We start from the raw sequence: 20,516 nt of genomic DNA on the forward strand, positions 1-20,516 counted from the left end.
TGCTCCACATATTTCTTTTCATTTACATAGCAAGAATATTTTTCCATGTAGCATCATATTTATATTTGAAATAATAATTAAAAAAAATCTTTTAAATGCCATATAAAGAGGGTGCTGTTTATTATTTTAGATGTGTTTTCAAAAGCTTCCGATAGATGGCAGGGAAATTATTTTTCTAGCTTTCACATCATATACCTCCTCAGCAAAGGGAGAAAGAGGGCTTTATTTTCTTCAGAATTCGAAAAGATTAGAACAGTCAGTTTCATATCAAATCACTAAAAATCAAGATAAGAACAACAGTATCAAAGATTATTTTCTTTTAAAATATTATGGCAAAACAACAGTATAAAAGAAAATGGAAATCCCTTTCCATAAAATAGCATGACTTACTGATGATTAATAAAATTAATTTCTGCTAACTAAAGCTCTTTTCATGTCTCTTTTCAGTCATAGATGACTTAATACTGTCAATAATACTCTAAATAAAACCTATTTTATATTTAATATGTTATTTTTTAAAATTTAATGCTATTTTTATAAAATAAAATTTGCAAAAAAAAATTTGTGCCATCATTTTTTTAAGTATTCTTATTCTTTGCGAGTGGAAAGTTTAATTTTTTTCCTATGAAGGGGAAAAATGCTAATTGAGCTCTAAAATCAAAAATTCGTTCTTTTTTTAATTGAAATTATAGAATTATGTAAAGGAACATTATGTTTTATGGCGACAGGTAATCCATGTTATCCACTACGACAAATCTTACATTAACAAATTAAAATGTAATAGAACAAATAAAGTTTTATTTTAATTAATTATAAACTATTTTTTTATTAAAAAAATTAATAAAGAAAGTTGATTTTTAATACTTTAAACTTTTATGAATAAAGCCTTTTTATAAGTAACCCTTTCTAGTTCAAACGAAAATTACTTTTAAAATGAATGTTGCTTTTCTTATGGTACTTGATATTTATGTGGTAAGAGATTGAGTGTTACATATGAAAGCATCAAAAAATGAGTTGCGAGTTAAGTAAATTTTTCCATGATCTTGGGATAAATGGAGTAATTTGAGTAAATCTATTTTCTTTTTTATAATATTCTGTATTGTATTATACCATTCTTTTTAAATAGAATTTCTTTAAAAAAAGAACTCTATAATTCGAAAAGAAATCTATGACTAAAATAAAAAAAAGTAAAATAGTTTGAAAATCAATTACTTAATTTATGGTGTACCAAGTATAATCATATTTTTTTTACTGACCCCAAGTTGTATTGAAAATACTGTTATATAAAACTGTTATGTGTTATATGAAAGTACTGCTTCCTTCATGATGTTTTGATGATTTTTTTTGCCTGCTCTTCTCTTTTTTCTTTTTCTAATTTACAGTAAAATTTTCACTAACGTTTCCTTGACTTATCACTATTTTAAGAAATATTCCCTTTTATGAAAAACTTAATTAAAATATATTAATACGCTTTTAAAACTCAATATCCTATCATTTATTACAGGGCTGTAAGCAAGGAATAGAATATGGCGGGGGGCTTAAACAACTCCCGAAAAGAATTGACAAAAAATAATTTCCCTAGTAAAATAAGAAATTTTCTCTATTCTTGAAATAGTAAACTTTTTCCCTATGAGTTTTTAATAAACATTTCAATCATTAATATAAAAATAATCTTAAATACTTATGAGAGAACGTTGTCTTACAATATTTTCCTTTTATTGATTATTAAAAAAGGATTGACAGAAGATGCAAAGCAAATATTTTGCATGTAATGATTTACATATGGAAAAAAAATTATTTATGAGTATAACGTTATAAATTGAAGATAAATGCAAGATAAGTTAATTACGAATTTGTAATTGTTAAGAAATGCGATATTATATATTACAAATTTAAATCTCTTCCGAAAGAAAATTCTGTCTACGGCTTGATACATAATATTTTAAAATGTATGAACGAATGATGAAAGCACAAAATTATTGATGAAAGATCTGATACTTCTTATCATGCTGTAGAAAATTTCTTAAATTATATATTTTTTTCAATAAAACACAAGTTTCAAGTGAGAAAAAATCCAAACAGCATGCTTCTCTAAGACAAGGTGTGGGGCTTTGTAGGATTGATTTGCTTTTGATTCTCTAGAATCTCGCAAAAAAACATTTACACGGGTGTTTGTAAACTGATCGGTGTGGCTTTTGACCAGAGAATGAGAGGAGGTTTTCGTAGGGACCCCCCCCCCCCGGGCTTGACCTTCTAACTTTAAGCTTTCGCTATCCATATCAAGCAGAGAAGAAATTTATAACTCATGTGTTGCAATAGCATAAAATGTGTCATTTGGAAAATATTTAATATAAAAATAAGCAACTTCATTTACCAATTAAAGAGCAAAATAGTTTTTTTAAACTAGAATTATTTCATTTTAAAAAGTTTTATTTTAAATTCAAATTTTTTAATAGCAAATTAGACTAAAATAAACATTAAAATTTTCTCCCTTTCAATTTTGCTTTATAGTTAAATTTATCATAAAATTTAATTCAAAACTTACATAGCACTCGAATTAAAGCGGAGAATAGTACAAGAGTCATAGCACAGTTTAAAAAAAGCTACCAATTTTTTCTGCTACTAAATCAATTTAATATTCAAATCAAAAGACATATAAAAAAAAATTACTCCTTTCTCAGTAACTATTGAATAATGAAAGAAACATAACTTGCAGTGGCAACACAAAATAATAAACACACATTTAATCATTTTCAATGCTGATTTGGAAAAAATGTTTCCTATGCATGCATTAAAAAGAATTCTTGCAACTAATTTTTTGGGGGAGTTAACAACTATAAGTATGTGTAAAATGTTTTAAATCTCTGGAGTTAGAGGGAGAACCCTGTTTGAAATATAAAAAGAACGTTAAGAGTACTGAAATTTCGACTTGTTCGAGTTGAAATATTAGTATAGTTTCATTTATAGTTGAAGATACAGAATCTCAATATTTCAGAAAAGGCATAATTGTTTAGATGAAATAAAATTATTTTGTAATTAGGACTTATTAAGGGAGATCTTTAAATCATGAACAGGTGAAAAATAAAGCGGTATTTCTTGGTGCCTATAAATGACAATTTTCATGCTACAAAAGAAAATCATTTTCATACCACCCATTTAATTAGTAGAACTCTTTTAAAATTAGTCAAGTAGAATTCTGATAATAATAATTAATGCTAATAATAACTTTTTTAAAAACACGCCTTAGTAGATAAATTACTCATCATGCACATACTTCACTAATAAAATGATTTTTAGATTGTGACATGATTTATGCCTTGACTGCAGCAAATGATTTGCCTACAGTTCATCAGCCTCCACAGTCCGACTTTTGGAATGATTCTAAATGTGCATCATACACTCACAAATAATAGTTTTTCGCCATAGATTATTTGTAAGCATCCTTTTTTTTTCCCTACTGGGAGGCTCCGTTACCTGTTCGTTTTGCTCATCAGCCCCAGTAGTTGCTCGTCATTCATGATTGTAGATTAAAAGAGAACTGTTTAGTTCCCCCTTTCTTTCATAAAATTACTATTGTATTGCCATTAGTTGTATTTTGAAGATTACTTAGTTTAGCAAATAAAAACAAGGAAAAAATTGGTTCTCGCAGAGAGTTATTACACAATAAAGATGCAGTTTCTGCCCGTGCACAAATTTTTTTTCTTCATAGAACCAGAAGCAGTGGACATAAACCGTTCTTTCCCTTGTTCTTAAAAGTTGATTAAAAATCATTTTGTTTGTAAAATATATAACTATTATAATTTTCGCGTAAGCATATTTTATTTTAAGAATCCTAACAAAAATTAGATGATAGCTGATTTGAAAATAATCAAATGTACTTGAATAAATAATTAAATTAAGAACAAAATGTACGAGACAATAGCAATTAAAACAAGAAATAATTTTTCTTGTTAATAATATATAATGATGATCTTATATGATATACCGGATCATATTCGAAACTGTTTTTATCTCTCTTTTTTCCTAATATTTTTTAAAACGTCTATATAAATGTTAAGATTTATACTTGGCAATATTTGTTAAATTTTTTTTCTTCTTTTTTTGTAAATTTTTATGTCAAGGGAAGTTTGAAGTTCTGAAAATCGCGTAAAAGATAAATTTTCTTACATTCCAATGGATGAATTTCCAATGGAAAAATATTTATTATATAGGGAAGAAATCTTTAAGCGAAAAAAAAAAACTCTGTATTAAATTTGGTCCTTTCAACATGCCAAATTTCAACTCAGTTGCATTCCTGCAGCCTGCAGAGTAACTTTGGTCTATTTTCCCATCAAGTTTAGAAGTTACAAATTCTCAAATTACCTATCGAATGCTAATTTTTTTCTTCCATTGTAATCCCTGTATAGTTTTCTACACACCTTAGTAATTTAAAGTTCTAAGTGAGCAGAAATGCAAAATGAATAGCAAACGTTAAGTTAAACTCCCAAAACAAGCGGTGTCCCTTTTAATTTTCTGATATAGAAAAAAATTTATTTGATATAGAGAAAAAGCAAGTATCAAGTTCGGTGAGCACGGCAGCCTTTTTTTTCCAAGTTAATATGAAAAGAAATTTTTAGGATTGGTCAGAGAGCAACTTAATCGATTAGATCAACTTCAACACTATACTCTCAAGTAAAAATCAGTAAGAGTCAAAAGAAAAGAAAAAAATCAGGTTAACATAAGCATTAATAAAAAAGCAACACACAAAGATCAAATCAGATCAAATTGAAGATCTTCTTATACTTGTAGTTGATTGTTTCTCCAAGATGAATTTTTTACTTTTTCTTTTCATCAGGGAGTAATTTTAATATTTTTACATGAAATTATCTTAAAAGTGTTTTTATATTCCTGTATGGTTAATTTATATATAATTACTGTCCTTTGTTATATAAATCATTTCTTATATAAATATGAATACTGAAGAAGGAAAAGAATTTAGTAACTTCCTAGGAAACATATTTAGGTTAACTCTTAAACAATTACTGTAAAACAAATAACATTGTTATTGATGAGAATGTTTGCAAGCTTTAATGATGCATTTTTATTGGAGTTTTCATTGACAAGTCTGGTAAATCATAGATTGTTTTCAAAAAACTTGAATGAAAATATTATTTCAAATTATTTATATAAAAACAGATACAAATTTTACCCACTGCCTCCTTGTTGCCCAGACTGGTCAACGATAAAATTATAAAAATTTAAATATTTTTAGAAATGAATGCTCTAAAATTAGTACATAATTTGTAGTTTAAACACTTTTGTATGTGGTAAGAACTAGAACTCTTTTTCTGCACATCTAAAAATGTTAAGTTTTTTATGTATCAATATGAATTAATCAGTATGCAAGTATGCACATTATTATTATGTAATGTCAAAATGAGAATCATAAGGATCAATTTTACGCAATGCAATTTTAGGAATAAAAAAAATTTTGTATGTACATTAGTGTGTCCGTCATGATATTTAAATATTGATTACTAGAAGAAGTACATACGTTTGTTTTAGAATAAGAATTTGAAATTTTTTTTTATAGGAATGAGCTGTTGATGGGGTGCAGCTGTAGATCCCCTTTCTGTAGGGTAAAAAGGAAAATTAATGATGTCCGGCTAAGCGTTTTTCATCCCTCCCTGTTGGTGGTAGTTCTTGAGAAGAATTGGGCTTTTTCGGCACTTTGTTTCATTTTCTTACACTTTACTTTGAATGACGCTCCCCTAAACATCTATTTCATTTTTTACTTCTTTGCTAATGATGCTGATCATTATTATTATTTAACATTTTAATGAAATTACTTTTTTTAAATCGTTTGTGATCATTACGAAATTAAACTACTTATTTTCCTTAAAAAAAGTAAATAAATGAAAAAATAAAAACTCTCAAATTTTGTAGTTTACTCATAAAATAGTTTTAACGTAAGTAATACAGAGTAAAAATCTTTTGCAGCTCAAGACTAAAGGTACACGATAGAGAAGTCCCTTTTCAAGAATATGATAAATCTAATGCTGCACATCTTAGGGATAAATGTCAGGGGTGTGTCCAGACATTTTGTAAAAGGTCCGTTTCTGTAAAATTGTGAAAAAATTACTCGTAATTTGTGAATACAAAATAAACGTTAAGTCACATTCTTTCAACCAGGGTCCTGATTTTGTGAATTAGTGCAAATAGGGTGATTTAGGCAAATAGCTAAAATCATACCAGGCAGTTAAAAGATGGATATAATAACTTCATCTTTTGCACAGCTTACAAACAATTAAAAGAAAATTGTTATAAATTAAAAAACTGGTTTATTTAATTTTGATTTAAAAAATCTGAATTTAAATTGACAACTAATAACGAGAACACTTACTTGTCAAATTCATTTTCACACCAGTCAGGCTCTCTAAGTTTTTGTTAATGCCACGGATAAAAAGCCATATCTAAGTCACTGCCAAGAAAATTAAAAGAGAATAAAAAAATTCATTTCATTTATCACTACTTTGAAGAAATAATTTAGCTCAAAAGACAAATATTTCCAAATGCTGGGAAAAGACTAAAATATCTTATAGTACAAAATAAAAACAATATTTTTTTAAAAATTAAATACAATAACTTTTTAAGGACTACAAGTTGCACTACTCTGGTACAAAGTTTTCTTTTTAATAGAATTGATGGTAATCTAAAAAATTATTAGAGATTATAAATTTTTATAAAAGAAATATTAAGTTCATAACATCTATCATGCCTTCGACAATATAAAAGTTAATGCATATATTATTTGTATACAGTATGTAAAACAATAATTAACTGTCATTAGAAGCATTTTTTGTCTTGAAAGCACAAAATGATTGCCACTTGTTAAGGCAGTGAGGCTAACTTGGCCCCTGGCCTGCAGGTTGGTAGAGCCTCCTTAGGCAAGTGAAATCTTTTAGTCAACGGTCCTTTAAATCAGTAACTAAATACTCTTAATTTTTCTTCTTCTCAAGAACTTGTACTAATATTAGTAGCTTTATACAAAAAGCAACAGTATAGTGTGTGTCACAGTGATGTGTGACGTTTTTTTCTAATTGTTTTAATTTAATCCCTTTTTAGTTTAATGTTGGTTGTTTGATGTCACAGTGTCGTGGTACGATTTTTTTATGTCCGGAATTTAACTTAATCTAATTTTAATTCAATCTTTCATAGTTTATAATATTTGTGATGTCACAGTGATGTGTGACGTTTTTTTCTAATTGTTTTAATTTAATCCCTTTTTAGTTTAATGTTGGTTGTTTGATGTCACAGTGTCGTGGTACGATTTTTTTATGTCCGGAATTTAACTTAATCTAATTTTAATTCAATCTTTCATAGTTTATAATATTTGTACTTTTCTTTTTTTATTTCTCTTCATTTTTTTTCTGTGAAGAGAATGGGAAATGTCTCTTTTTACTCTTAAGTTAGCAACACATTTTGTGTTTTTCTCCTTTTCACCTTTTACAATTCAAGGTCGTCTGACCCCACTGTCCTTCAAGGACGAATTCTCTTCCCTCACATTCTATTTACGTCACCACTTAAATTCTTTTCCCATCACTTTCAAGTAACCTTCAAATTTTTGCACGTAATGATTCTTCCGGTTAGGTTTTCTAGATTTTTCCAGAATTTTTAGCGTGTTCACGCTTTTTTTGTATGTGTGGGAGTAAATTTGGCACTGATTGGTGGTGACCCAATCATGTAGTAATCCCCCATCCAATCACAGTCATTCTCTCTCCTGCTGTTCAACTCGCATTTTCCCGCGCTTAAGGGACGCCATTTTTTTTTTATCATTATCGTTTTTGGTACCACGAAGGACACTGCTCCTGTGGTGACGCTTTTTGCGTCTGGCAAAGCTGGCCCTTTTGGGTCAGCGAGCCCCGTCCAACTTCTTTTAGTAATGTTATATACATGAGTTATTTGCACGACTTCAGCCCCCTTTTTTTTTGTCAAATGTTTTTTTTTAATTTTAAGGCGTAGTGTTTGTCAAACAAATTTGGCAAGATTTTTTTTTCTTTTCAAAATACGAGTCATTTGATGTTTTTAATGTTTTTTTTTTTGTTGAGCAAGCTCATACCCTGCTTGAGCTGTGGCTTGGGGTGCCAACGCATCCTCACTCAGGCGATTCAGTTGATCCCTTGTACAATGAAATGAATAAACCAACTTTTTTTTTTGAACGAGATAAGAATTTGTCCTTTGTTTTATTTGATTTTTTTCTTCTGTTTTTTTTTGTCCTACATCGACAACAGCATAATGATGTCAACTTGATGTTCATCGGGGTGAGTAACATTCTCATATTTTTCTTTTTTTTGACCAGTGTTTATTTGCACAAATGTAAAATTTATAGTTGTTATTCAGTCGTCCCTTAACTTTATCTTGACCACGAGCCCTTGCTGTTGGGTTAAATTCACGTGGCACTTAAGCAATTGTCCTTCCACTATTTTCGATCACTTTCGGCCTTTTCTTTACATCAATTTATGATGCTCCAAATTTATTATTTAATTAATCTTTCTTTTTTTCTTTAATTATCTTAAACTTTATCGACTGAATACATCTATCAAGTTTTACAACCCAATTCTCTGTAATATGTTTTAATCACTTAATTTACTACGGTATTTTATTTTTTAATTTATAATTACTTTAAATTTCGGTACATGAGTTATTGGAAAATAAATATTTTTCACTGGTACAGTGTGCAAAATAAAAAAATGAGCACTTCTATACTTTTTGGCATAACGATTTTATCTTCATGTGCTAAGATGCTAAATGAATAGAATTATTAAGATAACTTCTTAGTGCATGAAAAATTATAAAGGTGCTCTCTTCTTTATTTTGCACATTGTATATAACACACTATTAACAAACAAATTAATAAACATTCAATCTATAAATTTATGAAGGATTCACAATAGGAACTCACTTGTAATTTTTACTTTTTTAAAAAGAACTTAGACCAATATTTGCAGCTTCATTCCTAAAGTAACAATATTAAGAAAGCAAACACTTCAATATTTTTTGACTTAATGATTGGATCTTCATTTATTAAGATGCTATCTTAATTAGATAGCCTCTTAGAGATTATCTTAATGATTTGATTAAGATCACCCTTTAGAGCATGAAAATCCAACCGTTAGATAAAATGTTATTAAGGTACTTGCTTCTTTATATTGCACACCTTACATAGCACACTGTATTAACAGACATTTAATCTATAAATTTATGAGGGATTCACAATAGGAACTTTCTTGTAAAGAGGTAACAGAGACTGGAAGTGAAGTGGTCTCAGGAAAATAACTGAGTATTCCCAGGTGGTGGGGCAATGTTTCTGCTCCCATATAAGTGAAAAGCAAACTGAATGGTCACTTCCAGGTCACACTGGATTGAAAAACTTGGAATCAAAATGCTGTTGTGCTGCAACAGCACCACCTAGAATTATCTAGAGTAAAAAAAACTTTAAAAAAGTTAAAAGCTTGACGATATTCACACTCATTAATTAAAATAATGAACTTCCCCACAGCATCATCTTGTAAATTTTAGTTAAAAATTTGAAGCACCCTTAATTGATATTTCATTGTATTCTGATTGAATCCTAGGTGGTATTCCTCGGTCAGGTAAATCCTAGGTTTATGGTATTCTTATTGAAGTACCTAGTCTAATATATTTACATACCTAGACATATATTTTCTAAACAAATGGAAAAAAAATTCAAAATTAAAATTTTATTAAAAAATAAATTTTTTTTTCAAACCTAGGATATGCAGATCAATATAATTTTTAATTCTTGAGGCTCATGCGCATAAAATACTCAGGAGTTGTTAGATGGTATAGGGCAAAATTAGGAAACTTTGGCAACAGCCAGTTGTAGCATTTTTAACAGTAGAAACTTTTTCAAAATTAGAACATTTTAAATGGTTAAAAATTGTCAATAAATAATAATATCAGGCATTTCTTTTAAAGCATCTCTCAAAATATGGTAAATATTACAATTGCAAAATGAAGAAAAATTTTAAAAAACAAGTGTGAAATAAAATAATTTCCTAAGTGTTATGAAATATTCACATTAATTCCATATTTATTTAACAAAAAAAAAACAATAATAAAGTGCACATGTTTCACATTTTTAATAAAAGGTGGCGACTGGCAAACAAGTTTTTAATCACTATTTGTTATAGTTAGCCACCCTGTGGCAATCGTTAATTTTGACGTAAGCCCGAACTCATAATCAAAGATAAAATATTATTGACTTAATAGTTGTTAAATTTTGATTAATTAAAAAATTTGAATGAGAGATGACATCGATTGAGAACATAGTGAATATTTTATCTTGCATTATAACCGAGTTGAACAGCGGACCCAATTTTGGGTTTGCAATTACCAATGTTCAACTCCATAGCCCTGTAATTTGGATCCCAATCCAGAAGACAAGGGAACTCCTGGATCAAATATTGGGAGAAAACTTTTTTTGATGGAATAATCTGAATTTGCATTACATGAGGAGAAAAACCACAAAATCTCCCAGAAATAGCCTGACAGCATAGGTACTATAACCCATGATCCATCTATCACTGAGGATATTTTGCATCAGCACTGTGGTCGGTGAGAGCCGGGTGCAGAATTTGCATTGACCAGTCATTACTGGGATTCAAACCCGGTTCACCTCATTGGGAGGTGAGCGCTCTATCCCCTGAGCCACTGTGGCTATCTTGAGGGGCACACTTTAGATATTCCATACAATAAGTGCTGAATATATATTAAATTACAATATCAAACACCAAAAGGTTACAAACTAATATTAAATACTTTTCTATGACATACAATGATGGCATCTTCGTATCATAAGATTTATTCAAGGTGAGTAGTTTTTGTGCTCCGTACTTGAGCTTTATTTTATTTCAGAGAGCTCATTTTGCCTTTTTTTAAACTTTAAGTTGCCTACATTCTCTCAAGAAATAAATCGTTTGTACATTATTTATCAAAGTAAAGCAGGAAAAATTATGTATGGCTTTGATTGGAACAATGATGCTTAGAGGCTCAAAATAAAAGTGACCAGTAAAACAAAAGATAATAGAGGAATATTTAATGCAAAATTTGCTTAAGCATTTTTAGTCATTTACATTTTTGCAGAAAATAAAAAAAAAATTAACTTGATTCCTCTATTCTCGAAAGGAATAAATATACATAACTCAGTTACTGTAAATATAGCTAAATCCTACAAGGGATTGGCAAGTGAAGAGTTCAAATTCTTTTTAATTACTTCTTACGCTATTTTCATAGCAGTCGTATAATTAACAATAATACTGTATTAACAATTACACCCAAAAGTATATATCAATATTAAATTTTGACAAAATGTAATGTCTTTCAGTAGAAAAGGGCTAAATTTTATAGATAAGAACAATCAAACAATTCAAATTTAAAAGTCAGACTAGAAAAGTTATATCATTAAATTTTGTAGTGCTAATTAAAAGATTTTTTCAAGAATTTCAAATCCTTAGTTTATTTTATTTCAAAATATTGTTATGATTATTCTTACATTAGGCTCTAGACATGATAAATATTTCAATATAAATATTAGTATAAAAAAGCAGAAATAATTTGTTGAGTAGTGTAAACATGTGTTTAATTGCCTTTAAACTACTAAGAGAAAGAGAGAAAAAATGCTAAATGAAAACAATAAAATTGTATTTTAATCAAACATTAAATGACACTTTAAAATTTATGAAACTCATTACTTCTTTAGAAATACATAAATTAAGAGACAAAACATTATGAGAAAAAATTTAAGAACAAATGTAGAAATAAAAGAAAACCAATGCTACCTCTTAAGTAGTTATAGCCTGTCAACATGATTTAGAAGCTTCTGCTCCAGATTAAGTCTGAAAATTAATAACAGATATTTTGCTACAAACTGATTATGTGGGAACCCTGTTGTAAAAAGTCATAATAGTTTAGAGATAAAGCAGATTTTCCTAAAATATATATTCATTATAACATATTTCTGCAAGGAAAACTTAATTGTTTAGAAATTGCCGAACATTACTTGAGCAAAATGGATTTATCACTTTTTAACCTATGAGGTCTTCATCTAATCAATTTATGTTATTTTATAGTAATTCTTAAAAATGTGTGCAAACAATGCTTTACTATGATTACTTCTACACCTTCTGAATAATATAGCTTAGATAATTTTTTATATTGTTTTCGTTAAAATGGTTACAAAATTGTATGGATTTAAAAAAAAAATGAGTTGATTTATTTAAAATTGGGCATAATTAAATTTTAAGGTATATTTTAAGTAAAGCAGCATATTATAAAACACTAATTACGATACAATTGTTTAAAATTTAAATGAATAATATTTTTAACTAAAACATGCAAATTTCTTCATAATGAAAATTTTAGTAGATATTAACTAATGTTACACAAAAAGAAAAACTTTTACAATCTTGTGAATTAAAAACAAATTTCTTGACTATGCCAATACAATGATATATTTGTACAACCTTTTTTTCACATTAATTTTACCATAAACAACATAATTTACAATAAGCTATAATCTAAATATCAATCTTAATGTCAATTCTAGCTTACATCATTTTAATCATTTCAAATGTCAATTATTATATATCAATTACTATAAGAAAAGTATGAGGAGTTAAGAGCTATAATTACTTTGTAAGAGTAACCTCTTTCAATAACTCTTTTTCTGCTGTTTCTCGTCTCATAAATCTCACCAGCATCATAATTGATGTCATAAATGGTTCATTATCAAAGTCATCATAAAATGGTAAGATAAACCTAGAAATATTTATATGTACTTAATATATTCCACAAAGCAAACAGCAAGGGAAATTCTTTTTCCAACTAACTCATAACAATAAACTAGTTATACATTATATATATAAACTAATGTGATATGTGTCCTTCTCAATAAGTGATTTGTGAGGGGGAGTTGGCTTGAATCAAGTGTTCTCTTGTCTTCTGAGTTTGTTTTAAAATTAAAAGTCTATTAGATCCGCTATGGATTTGTTATTTAATGTCAATCATAAAATATAAAATTAATGCTTTTCTTAAAAACATCAACCAAACAAAAGAGAGGTCTAAAAAATTTTAATACCTGACTTGCCCAAGTTATGTAAAATTTCTGAACATGCCTATATTTTTTTTACCGACCAGGAATGAAAACATTTATTCAGGAATTGTGCAAACTGTAATACCGAATTAGTACCCCTTCAACTTGACAAAAAATTGCAAAGATGCTGGATAAAATGTACCAAAGAGAAGGAAAGAAATCTATTGCATATAATAAAACCTAAATGATACTTAGCAACTTAATAATATAAATGAGAAATTATAAAGTTTCTCTTTTTATTCTGCTTGTTGTGCTTATTTTTATTAAAACAGTCAATCACTGTGCATAAAAAAATATACAGGTTAAAATTGAAATGTGAAAGGCAAGCACAAAAGCATGAAAGGAAAGCACGAAGCACAAAAGCAGTTGTAATTAAACTTTGGTTGTTTATGTTTTCATTAGTAAGCATTCAAAAAAATATGCATCTTAAGACAAGTAAAAATTTCTTTTGGGTATGTATTTTGAACACTAACAAACTTAAAAAGGTAAGTAAATATTTTGAGATTTTATAAACTCCAGAGAAAAGTGACATACTATGTGATTTTTAGAAAGGAAAGGAAATATTTTGAGATTTTACAAACCCCAGAGGATAGTAACATACTATGTGATTTAAAGTACAATTAATACCTTTTTGATCGTCGCATCTGCCAATGGCAACGAGTGCTTTTACATCTGTGCCTCTCATACCATAGTCAATAAGTTCTTTGGCAGCTTCAAAATTCTACGACACTCTTTGTAGGCATTGATGGAGAACCCAGGATCGCTTTTTGATTTTACTCTACAAATGCAATTATTGAAGCTATCACTTTGAAAAAATTAATAAAACAATGATAACAATGATGAATAAACAATGATAAATAAGACAATGATGCCAAAAATCTGCGTTTAAAGAAACCTTTTTTGATTTAAAAACTGTTGTAGGAGATGTAACAATATATTTTTTATAAAATTATCTAACATTCTCAACAAAAATTAATTTTTAGAACATTTAAAAGATTTTAACCTAAATTTATTAAGAGTAACAGTATTATAAAACATATTTCAAATCCAAAGTAAATAGTTCACTTGCCAAAGAATATAATATTAAATAATATATGTTTATCAATACACTGTTTTTGCGCCATTAAAAACATGGAAAACTAACAAATTTTGAAACATGATAAAGTATTTATTAACCTCTTTTTAACTATCCAAAATTTAATCATGCATTATAAATTCAAGAGAACGAAGAACAATAATACCAAATTATTATAATTCAATCAAAATTTTAATGACATTTCAACTAAACATATAAAAATATTGATATCAAAGTATTATAATTATATCATTATTCATTCATTTCTTTAGCATAAAAGATGATATTAATAATGAATGAGATCTTCATGTGAGTCAGTTTGATGAACATTACTTATTAAGCATTATTAATTAATTATTAACTGCATTTAAATGCTTTATTGCTTTACAAGCATAATTAACTATTATTAACGTCATAGTAGCATAAATATAAAATACTGAAGCAATAAATATGTTTTAGCACTAATGATTTAATAATAACCTACTTTTTTGAGAATTAATTTTAACACAATCAAGCTTTAACCATAAAAATGCTTATAAGTAATATAATATTAAAGAAATATATACTGGTAATATAAATTAATTTGAAATATTTTTTAATCTTCCAGAATTATACTCTTTTATAAAAGTATTTTATTTTGAAAATATTAGAATCATAAATAAAATAATACAGCATACATACAATAAGAATTTGTTTACACTGGTAACAGAAAAAGTTTAAAAAATCTGAAAAATAAAAAACATAAAATTCAGAAAGGGACCTCTTTTCCTTAGATTGTAGAATACAAATGAATTATTTAACAAGATTGAAAAAAAATGTAACTCATTCTATAATTACATTTCTTAAATAATTTTAAAAACTATCAGAACATGCAGTTGTTCATGGTCTGTATTATTTTAAGACTTTTTAGAAGCATTATGACTTAGCTTTAAATTTACACACGTTAATTTATTTTATAAATATATTTTTGTAGTAGAGCAATAATACGTAAACATTAAGAAACCACAATTGTTTATTAAACTTATATTAGCAATAAACTCATTATAAAATATATTTTTGGAATACTTACTATTTTTTCATTAGATGAAATTTAAATTAAAGTATTTTTATAAGTAATAGAAAATTAAGTTACTTATATTATCACTTATTTCAAATTATTTCTATAAAAAAACTAATCTTGGTTTCTTTTTTAAAAAAAAGAGTTGATTTTAAACTGTGGTTTAAAAACAGCTAACCCTGGAAAGAGTTACTGAGCAGGGGAAACAGTATAAAAGTTCCATAGATTTTGTGCTGCAACTGTTCGACTCATCTACAGTCAGTCAAAATTTCCAATTTTAGCATATAACATTAATGTCTTCTCTAATTCTATTTTCTAGCATAACCCCAAGCTGTTATGATCCAATGAAAAACTTTCTTCTGCACTCTTCAAAACTTTTTAACAGATCAAGTTTTCTGAAAGAGAAAAAGCTGATCTACATCCTTAGAAGAGTACTCAGTACTGAAATGTTAGATTTATACATTCTAGATTAAAAATCTTATTGTTCGATTCCTGTAAAACATAATGATAAATACTTATAATGTGTTAAATAGAGAAACAAATTGAAGGTAAATAATACCAGTCTTACTAAATAATTATGAATAGTCTCAACAGTCGCTGGCATTTTTCTCCACTGACGCTGGTACACAAGATCAGTATCTAAATTATAGGTCTGAACAAGAGCCAATGCTTCTCCATATTCTTCGTTATTAATCTTTGCAAAAAGATAAAAGAAGAAAATTAGAAAAACCTAGCTTGCAAGTTAGAATGCATTGGAAATACGGTATTATCTCTAGAATACAAAAACATAAAATTTAAACTAAAAATAAAACAGTTTTTTAATTACAATATCAATAAATTTACACATTTGAAAATTTAGAAATATTCAAATATTTTTTAATGGAATAGTTCACGTTTGCAAACATAAATATTAAACATAAATAATTATATTTAAACTAAAACACTTCAGCATAGTCAGTAAAATTGGTGTTTCAAAAATAAATAAACATAAAAATCAAATGATCATCAAAATTTTAAGGACGAAGAAGCCATTTATTAGTCAAGTATTCTTTCATGTATACAGTGTTTGCCCTAAGTCTTTTGAGAAGGGCATCCTAGCCTACCTATCCTTTCATGCGCCCTCCTTGACCTTTTATAATAAGCCATCATCGCTTAAAAACATTGTCCACTGTTTAAACAATAATTTTACACAGGTAAAATTATCTGCATACATAGGTTTAATTCTGATTACTTTTGTCAGGATAATTTGCAACTGGTTAAATTTTTATAATTTTCTCTTTTTTTTGAAGGGTATAATTGATGAATTTTTTAACGGATTTTAAATTCTAAAGTTATTTTTCCAGTACCTTTTTTTAAAAAAAAAGGTATTGAAAAAATTTTGAAGAAGAAAAGGTTTCATTAAATATTTATTTTCTCGTAATTTTCAGCTTAAAATATAGAAAAAAGTTGTTTATCAAAATTTTTTTCAAGTTGTTTATCAATAATCACTTAGTATTTAGTTTGCTTTAAAAAAATTTGCACAGTGATATTTTTAGTATGCTTTTGATTAATATTTTTTTTTGTAAACTACAAATTTTTTTCTTATTTTGATGATGAGTGAGAATTACTTTTTGAAATACACACATAAAATAGTATAAAAAGGGTAAATTTTTTAAATAGTATAAGAGGAAAATTGTTGAGGATCAAATTCAGGTACTACATAATATTACATATTTTTACAGGGTTAAGTGGGTGCCTTTTCAAAACTCTAAGCACTTTCCGTGAGAAAGCACCCTGAAAGCATGTTTATTCCTAGGGAGAACTCTGTGTATAATGTTTTCATCAAAGGTTTTTTATAAAATAATAATGTAAATTTAAAAGTACAAAGCAAATAATAATAATAACACTAAATATTAAAACTAATGTTAAGTACAAATAAGGGAAAAGTTTGACAAAAATTACTTTAATGTCACCATTTTTAAACATTTCTGAAAATCAGCCAAAATTCTTAAAGAATATTCTTTTCAAGCTCTTATGAAATCAATTGAAATAACTACTTATTTAAGTTTCAGAAAATTTACATTGCTTACTTAAGCCCAAAATTAGATTACTTCAGGAAAAGTAAAAAATAGAACAAGGTGGTGCGTTATTACTTTCTTACGTAATCATATGATTTGATTACTTTTGGTGACAAGGAGAGAGGGGGTGTCCAAAGTTAGGGGAAAAAACATTATTTATTTGTACGTCTCCATATAAATCGAAATATTTTCTATTTGAATTTTTCTTAAGATGGTTCATTATAGAGATTTGTGAAGATGACACACACTTTACTCAGAATTTTATAAATCCTAAAAAATTCAAAATTTTTGTTCATTCGTAAATGAAGAGAGTTGAATGTTAATGGATAGATGACACTAACAAAGCAAATTACCTGTTAAAATTTTTTAACGTTAAAAATATCAGATTTAACTTAGCAAGTTTATACTGTATTTAAATTTTTTTAATAAATTTTTATTCCCCTTGATAATTTTTTAGTTGCTTCTGTACTAATTTTTCTTAACTACTTATATGTGACAAAAGTAGGTGCCAAACATTTCAAAAAAGGAATTATTTCAAAATAATAAAAAGTTTGAAATTAATGCATTTTACCTTATTTGCGGAGTTTATGACTTCAGCATCACATTAAAAAGACTCCTAATTATTATTTAAAGTAGCTAAATATTTTCTTGAATCACGTTACTTTGAAAAGAATTAGAAATTGCAATATTTATTTACATTATTTAAAGTTCACAATAAAATTTGTTTATTTTCTCAATATGGCCTAAAAAGAACATAAAAAAAAACGAGAACGTCCTAGATACTTCAATTTTTGTAAATATTTTGTAGTACGTTTTTTTTTTCCTTTTCCTTTTTCAATTCAAAAACCTATTAAGATCAACTTTTGAATTAGAGCACTTTTATCTTTTTCTGAAGAACAAACTCTTTCTTTTTTCTGTTAAAAATTAACAACCTTATAGTAAGGAACAGTTAACCACGAAATTAATTAGTAGCGTTTATGTGGGATAATTAGCTAATAACATTTTATAGTATGAAAAATTCATATCAAAACTAGTAAACAATTTACAAAAAAGAACTTAAATACTTTTCTTAAGAGAGAGCTGATACTTTTTGCTTTGCGAAGTGGCTGAAAGGGAATCTAAGATTAGGATTACTAAGATCTTGAGCATTTTTTTTCTCTCCTGTTGGCTTCTACACATTTCCAACTTTAAGCACTAACAAAGTGCAGTTTTATACTTATTACACACAGTTCCAGTTATTCATATCGTGTGTTGATATGTTACTATTAAAAATATTTAAAAAGAAATTGCACAATTGGTAGATTTAAAGGTAATATGTAAGACCTAGTTTTAATGCCGTTGATGGCTCAGGGTATAGAGCTTCCAATGAGGTGATCCGGGGGGCGAATTCCTCCAATGACTGGAAGATTCGAATTCCGCACCCGGCTCGCTTCGACCCTAGTACTGGCGTAAAATATCCTCAGTGGCAGACGGATCATGAGTTTGAGTCCCCTTGCAGTCAGATTAACTGTGGGATGTCTCAGTGGTTTTCTTCTCCGTGTAACGCAAATGAGTGTTAATTTTATTAAAAAAAAAGGCTCCATGAAGGCAAATTTCTCCCAATACTTGAAAACTTGTCTTCTGGATTATGCTCAGAATTACAAGGCTACGTAGAACATTGGTAGTTGTAAATCCAAAATTGGGTCAGCTGTTCAATGACGGTTATAAAATAAAATTGTCATGGAGTAATCAGGTTGGCGTAGCAAAATACAAATTCCCTTCCCAATGAGCTGTCCCACAATCAATGACAGGTCTATATGGATTCTACTCTTGGCTTACACCGACCAGAAAGTTAAGTAAAAGATCATAACTGCACATGGGTCACGGGTTAAATTCCCTTTATCGTTGGGCTAATGTTTTCGTGGAAGGTACATGCAAGGTTTTCGTGGTTTTTCTCTCGATGTAACGTTTGCCGTTTTCTGTGTAGGTGAAAAGATATATTTAAGATTTATTGTCATTTAATGGAACTGCAGCAAGCATGCTGAAAGTATCTTTTGGAACAGTTAACAGGAACAGCAAAAATATCATATTTGGAAGGAAAAAAAAGCGTAACTTATTACTATATTGTCCCAAATTCCTTCTTTATAAAAAATGCAAAACATATAAATAATAGTAATTTAATGAATTTATCAAGCTTCTGGTTGAAAATAAGACATTCTATTAACAGTTCTGTAAATCAATTACTTTAATAAACAAGCATTTTATATTTGAAGTATTTTTTTCTCATTTGTAATATATACCAATGTTATGGAGTTTAAAAAATATTTTTACTTTTACAGAAAATTCTCAAATTTTTTACAATATCAATCATAAATTTTATATTTCAATTTTTAAATAATCGCAATCATGTAATACACAATATATAAAAAAATATATTTTTCAAAGAGGGATATAAAAATTTTTAGGAGAGTTTTAGGTATTCAAAGTAATATATAGCTGTAATGCCTTTAGGTGCTTTCGTTACATTTGAACGGCCCAAAAATTTATTAAAGTACTACAATACAATTCTTACCAGAGCCATGATGAATCACACAATACTATTCTCCATCATAAAGACAACATCCTGTTCTATAAAATTCAAATCAATCAATAAGATATGCATAAAATATCAGCATTTTAATATAATAATACATTTATGACACATATGGATATGTGGTCACTATTACTTATTTGTTCGAAGAAACATTTTATTACTAACTAACTCCAAGTAGTTTGTGCCACCAGAATAGCTAGCAAATACTATTTGGAGCAGCAAATACTAACTCCAAGTAGTTTGCGCCACCAGAATAGCTAGTAAATACTACTTGCAGTAGCAAATATTAACTCCAAGAAGTAGTTTGCGCCACCAAAATTTTCCGGAATATGTTGGTAGGTATATAAATTATACGGATAGCTATTTCAATAGTTTTAAATTTTAAAAAAGTGGCCCTTATATTTCTCACGTTATTTTAATTTTAGTTTAGTCTTGGTCTTTTATTATTTTTAGTCAAAACTTACATTATGCTTTAATTTACTCTATAATTTATATTCTATGGTTGACTGTAATTTCAAATTGACATGCATTTTCTTTACATTTAATTTCACGCTTACTGTTTAATTAACACAATTTTTACATTATGATTTCCACTTTTTTCT

General features: G+C 27.7%; 1 pseudogene across 1 annotated transcript in view; it reads right to left on the reverse strand.

Moving 5' to 3' along the window:
* The window catches only part of LOC147816802 (ras-related protein Rab-34-like), a 78,614-nt pseudogene that overhangs the window by 53,142 nt on the left and 4,956 nt on the right, over positions 1–20,516 (reverse strand). Inside the window, exons 2-6 of the transcript XR_015429145.1 lie at positions 19,894–19,949; positions 15,854–15,979; positions 13,781–13,931; positions 12,694–12,819; positions 6,383–6,460 (exon numbers count right to left, since the gene is read on the reverse strand). The product of XR_015429145.1 is annotated as a ras-related protein Rab-34-like (transcript). The remainder of the gene's footprint in view (positions 1–6,382; positions 6,461–12,693; positions 12,820–13,780; positions 13,932–15,853; positions 15,980–19,893; positions 19,950–20,516) is intronic.

Source organism: Parasteatoda tepidariorum, chromosome 1 (genome assembly GCF_982258835.1).
Source record: "Parasteatoda tepidariorum strain Cologne lab strain chromosome 1, Ptep-v5.0, whole genome shotgun sequence".
Taxonomy (NCBI): Eukaryota; Metazoa; Arthropoda; class Arachnida; order Araneae; family Theridiidae; genus Parasteatoda; species Parasteatoda tepidariorum.